Below are 5,647 nucleotides of genomic sequence, written 5' to 3' on the forward strand. Positions count from 1 at the left end.
TTCCCTCTAGCCTTACACTGCTTAATTAGGGACGGCTAGCGCAGATAGCCCTTGTGTAGCATTACGCGAAATTCCAAACAAACCAATTAAACAGCAGTGTTTACTTTAAAGTACTATGATCCAGCGAAGTAACGGCTCCTTTCTGAGCAGATTCTCTTGATTGTCTATAAAATATTTGTTTTAATATCCATGACTCAATCTCAATGGTATTACTTTAAGCACAGGTCTGCACCTCATTTTCCTTATGATTCATTTTGATTTGCAAATGGATTGGATAAATCCCAATCCTAAAAAATGTCAAAACATGCATCTTGCAAACACTGTATTTGTATGTGTGTATATAATTTATTCTGTTTGAATAGTCCTTGACTTTGAAGAGATGATATAAAATGACATCGTCTTTCGTTCAGCAATTATTTTTGCATAGACTCACTCAATAAAAGTACAGATTAATTGGTACTATGATTAACCTCAAACATTCTACTAAATGGCAGTAGAAAATTTGACGAGTCAGTAATTCAAAAGTCGGAGTGCATTATTTTAATTAATATTGTTTGTTTGATTTTGGATATTCTCTCAAAGCTACTCGAGAGCTATCTGCTCTAGCCATCCATAACTTTGAAATGATAGACCAGAAGGAAGACAGTTAGTTAACAGCATACACTGCCAATTTTCGGGCTACTTTTGTTTGTTTGTTTGTTTGAAGTTATGCACAAAGCTACACAATGGGCTATCTGTGCTCTGCCCACCACGGGTATCGAAACCCGGTTTCTAGCGTTGTAAGTCCGCAGACATACCGCTGTGCTACTGGAGGGCTGGCTACTTTTGTCTCACCGAATAGTGGATTTGACCATCACTCTTATGACATACCCATAACTCCAACGTGCAAAGTGCGTTTTTTTTTGCAATAACAGGACACAAACTTGAACCTAGGACTCACAGTCTTGTACAATAACATAAGTTATTGGATTGGGCGTGGCCAAATGGCTAGCGTGAATATTTCGCGAAAATTCTGATACATACCAAAAACATAACAATTCTAGGTTTTTGTGCGGTAACGGAATGTGAACATTGGATTCACAGTTCTGTGCTCTTATTATTGGGCAAACGCTCAACCTTTCTTGTTAATAACATGTTTTTGAATTTATACTATTACTACACTGTTTTTTCTGCATTTCTTTGAAACTATATAAAGTACAGTATAAGTTGAATGTAACAAGTATGCTAGCTGTTGCTATTGTTTCTTCGGGGTGCTTTCTTTATAAGTTGAATACATACGGTAATTATATAGCAAGTATGCTAGCTGTTGACGCTGTTTCTTTGGGTATTTTCCCATCTGTACTAGACAGACAGATCAATTAAGCAAAAGGTGTTGTGATATAAACGGCTAAAACCTGTTGCAATTTACTGTTCCAGACAACATTCCTGACCCTTATCATCAATATCTAGGAGCCCTATTTTCATTATTCTGGATTCCTATAGCTAACTACATGGACGTTTATCATCATAAATTCGGACTCCATACACCAGCATTTCATATCTCTCTTAACAACATTCCAAACTTTTAACACAAATCTTTATCACAAACATTATTGCCAATTATCGCCACCAATCTAAACCTCTATCACCACCGTTACAAACAACAAAATGTTGGACCTTTAACTCACCAATTTAAAACCTTATCATAAACACTCTTGTCCAATATCACCATCATTCTGGACTTCTATCATCACCGTTACAAACAATAAAATGTTGGACCTTTAACTCACCAATTTAAAACTTTAACATAAACATTCACCATCATTCTGGACTTCTATCACTACTATTCTGGACCCTTATTGCCAACACTTTAGATCTTTAATAATCAATTTTCCAGACATATACAATCACAAATTTAGACTCCTGAATTATTCATCCCGATCTTCTTTACGGTTTCATAGACAATCAGGAGTTTCAAACGTTCCACTAGATTTTGTTTGTTTGTTGTTAAGCGCAAGCTACATAATGGACTACCTGTGCTGTGTGCACCACGAGTATCGAAACCCGATTTTTGGCATCTTCAGTCCAGAGACTTACCGCTGAGTCATTACGGGCACACTAGGTTATGACTGATTTTTAACATTTTGGTTGTTTATGCACAAATGTTTTCGCGATATTATTTTATTGTTTCCATAATCTTTTAAAAAATAAAAACATTTGTGACAAGCGCGTCTTCTTCTCAGTTTATTGAGAATCTTATTATTACACACATACTTAATTAGGCATATCACGAGGATATTGAGTTTTTGTACAACACATCAAAAGTATTATTTTCTTGTATTATTGCATGATTTTAAATTATTGTTGTATTATTATGACGTTTAATTAAACAGAAGTTTGAAAAAATAGCAAGCTTGATAGTCTTTAACGTTTTCTATGTTATCAATAAGAACAATCAAATTAAGCGATTAAGCCAACTTTCGTTTCGACTCTGTTATGACCCGAGATACACACTTTGTTATTATCGGCCCGAAAATCACTTTATTTCTTTGTCTGTTGAATATCACGCAAGACTACTCGAGTTCTATCTGCGCTAACCGTTTCCAATTTGAAGTTGTAGACTAGAGGGAAGGCAGCTGGTCAACACCACTCACCGCGAACTCTTAAGCTACTCTTTACCAACGACTAGTGTGAGTGATCGTAACATTACAACGCTTGAAAGTCATGGACATTTACAGAAATGTCTCTTTCGCAATTTTATTGATATTTTTATTGATGCTCTTTGTTAAATAATTTGTTTTAATGCCACATAAAGAGCCTTGCGAGATATATATATATAATGTTACTATTTTATTTCTAACTAGATAACCCCTATTGACTCACCAGTAAGTTTGAGGATTCGTAAGGCAAAATTTTGGGGTTCGATCCCAACGATGGGTACAACAGAGATAGTCCATTGTGCAGCTTTTGATTAACAACAGTTAATCAGCCTAGTTCTAACGATTTTTGCGTACACGTTCACGTGGTGATTCAACTTTGATTTTCTTGAAACGTCCACTAGGTGACGAACATCACACAGCAAGAAGGTGAAATCTTTTGAAGTATATATACGAAGAGAAAACCGTTATGCACTCACAGAAACAGTAAATGTAGAGATACTAAAATGAAAGAAATCGCTGCAAGTAAGTTGATATGTTGGAGTAATAATCACGCGTTTCAACGAATGTCATCTTAACAGGAACTTATTCCATTTCAGAGGAAACGAAGCTTCTCATAAAACCGCCTAGCGTATTAAAGGTGTAACATATTTTATTAAATTCAAAGGTTTAGCTTTTATTTCGGGCCTCCTCTGGGAAACGAGTGAGACTTTACCAAGTGGCCTTTTCTACGCCACACTATCAAAATAACTCGTATATATACTGATCCATCTACTCCTTTAAACCTCATACAACTTTTTTCAATACATTTATTACATTCTCGATACACAATAGACTCGCTTAACGCTGTAAGAAGAAGAATAAAGCATCCCCTGTTTCTAATTATTACATAAAACATTAGCGTTCTTGAAGAATGTTCAATGCAGCAAAGTCTCACTCGTTTCCCAGAGGAGGCCCGAAATAAAAGCAAAGGCCAAATTCTCTCTTACTTCACAAGTAATTGAAATTACGCTCTGAACTCGCGGATCACCTTTGTTTAAATTGGAAACTGCGTGCTGACTATGTTGAACTGGTTGACAAACTGCATGCGGTGATTGGATGAAGCAGTAACATATTTTTGTCACGTAGTAGGACTGTAGCTTGACCTTGCCACTACTCGAAACTGCTTATCTTTCCCAATGTCTAACTTATTCGCTTAGAAATACATCTAAACCAATAAAATGGAGTATATTGAGTACTGATGGAAATACTAATAAACAAAGATCTTTAATAGAATTACTTCAGTAGAACACAAACTAAACACGTGAAACTTGATGAATATTTAGTATATCTGAGTGTAAGTTAATTAACTTCACTGTGTAATAGCCTTATAAACATATGTGTGAAAACAAAACCCGAGCCTTTCATGTTGCAAGAATAATTTCAAATTAACAAACTTAGGGCCGGGAGTGAGAAATTGTTAGCAAGCCCGGACCTAGAATCAGAAGATCATGGTTCGTGAATTGTTGCTGCGAAAACGCGCTCCGCAGTGTTGGCTGTGAGTACGCAATAAAAGTAACGGTTAAATCCCACTTTTCGATCAGACAAGAGTAACCCAAAAGCTAGAGGTGGCCACTGTTTAATAGCTGCCTTCCATCTAGTTTATTAGTTAAAAATTAAAGACGATTATGCGCTAATAGCGCTCGTGCAGCTTCGCGCGAAATTCTAAAACACAAACAAACTTTTGAAATTAGAAAAACTGAGGTAGAAAGTTAAACTCTGCAAAACGAGAGAATAAAGCCGATTTACAAAATAATAGAATATAATCAGCAACTGTCACCAAGACTTTACAGAATTATCCAACATAAAAACACACTTATCTTTCAGTGTATATTAAGAGCGAGGAAAATGATTTGAACGACGCTATGCATTCAGATAGAGAGGAACTAACTGCGTTTATTAGTAGCGCCCAGGCCTTGAAACAACTACTTCGGTTAACTTTCGTCTGTTACCTTTGTAAAATTCTTTATCAGCTTTGTCTTTTTTTTGTTTGTCTACTTTTCGGATATTAACACAAAGCTGCCTAAGGACAGTCTGCGCTAGCCTGTCTCTCATTTTGAACTGATAGAATACAGAAAATCCAGCTAGTCGGCAATACCAACCCCCAACTCTTGGGCAACTCTCCTCTGACCACATATTGGGATTTGATCGTCATTCCTATAACGCACAGGAGTACAGTTTTGTTTTCTGAGTTAACGGGACACGAACCAAGAACCAGTTTATTAGTTTAAATTAACGTCGGAAAGCAGAAATGTCTCTGCGTTTACGTCATACTAAGTGTTTTATTTGGCAGTTTATTAACTATGCTCGAGTGAATTTCGAATTCGCTGCTTATCTCGCTGATATTACAATATACATTAATAACGATGGTAAGGGATATCTTCCGAAGATTTATAAGAGTAGAATTCAGTCAACAGCTGCGTTACGTTAATACATAATTGGATAATAAATTTTATAAGCACTCAGTTGTTTTTGCATGATAAGGAAATCTAGAATAACTGAAACTTAAATGTTATAATTAACCTTGCCAGAGTCAGTCTTGCTTTGCAGTGTAAGTAAGCGATTAGCTATATTTGTACGTCAGGCAGAAACTAAGATAGACTTAAGAGAAAAAATTTAGCCACTTTTGAAAGACCTAAATGTACAGATAGCTAGCAATAGCTAGCTTGGAAATAACAACTTGTCAGATAAAATGTGTCTACGTGCAAGCTCAGAATGCAATGAATGTGCTGATCACGTGATTTTGATCCTGGAAACTGGTCAAGAACTTAATCATGTTCATTATTTGCGTTCGTTTTGAAGTTATATATTTTTTTGTATTAGAAATGTATATTACGCTTCTAGTTAAATGAATTGTATTGATAGAAATATTATTAACGAAACAAAAACTTAATGTGAGTGTGGAATGTTGTCTATAAGAATGACTTCTAGGTCGAGTGTGGAATGTTGTCTATAAGAATGACTTCTAGGTC

Source organism: Limulus polyphemus, unplaced genomic scaffold (genome assembly GCF_000517525.1).
Source record: "Limulus polyphemus unplaced genomic scaffold, Limulus_polyphemus-2.1.2 Scaffold6769, whole genome shotgun sequence".
In the NCBI taxonomy this organism is placed as follows: Eukaryota; Metazoa; Arthropoda; class Merostomata; order Xiphosura; family Limulidae; genus Limulus; species Limulus polyphemus.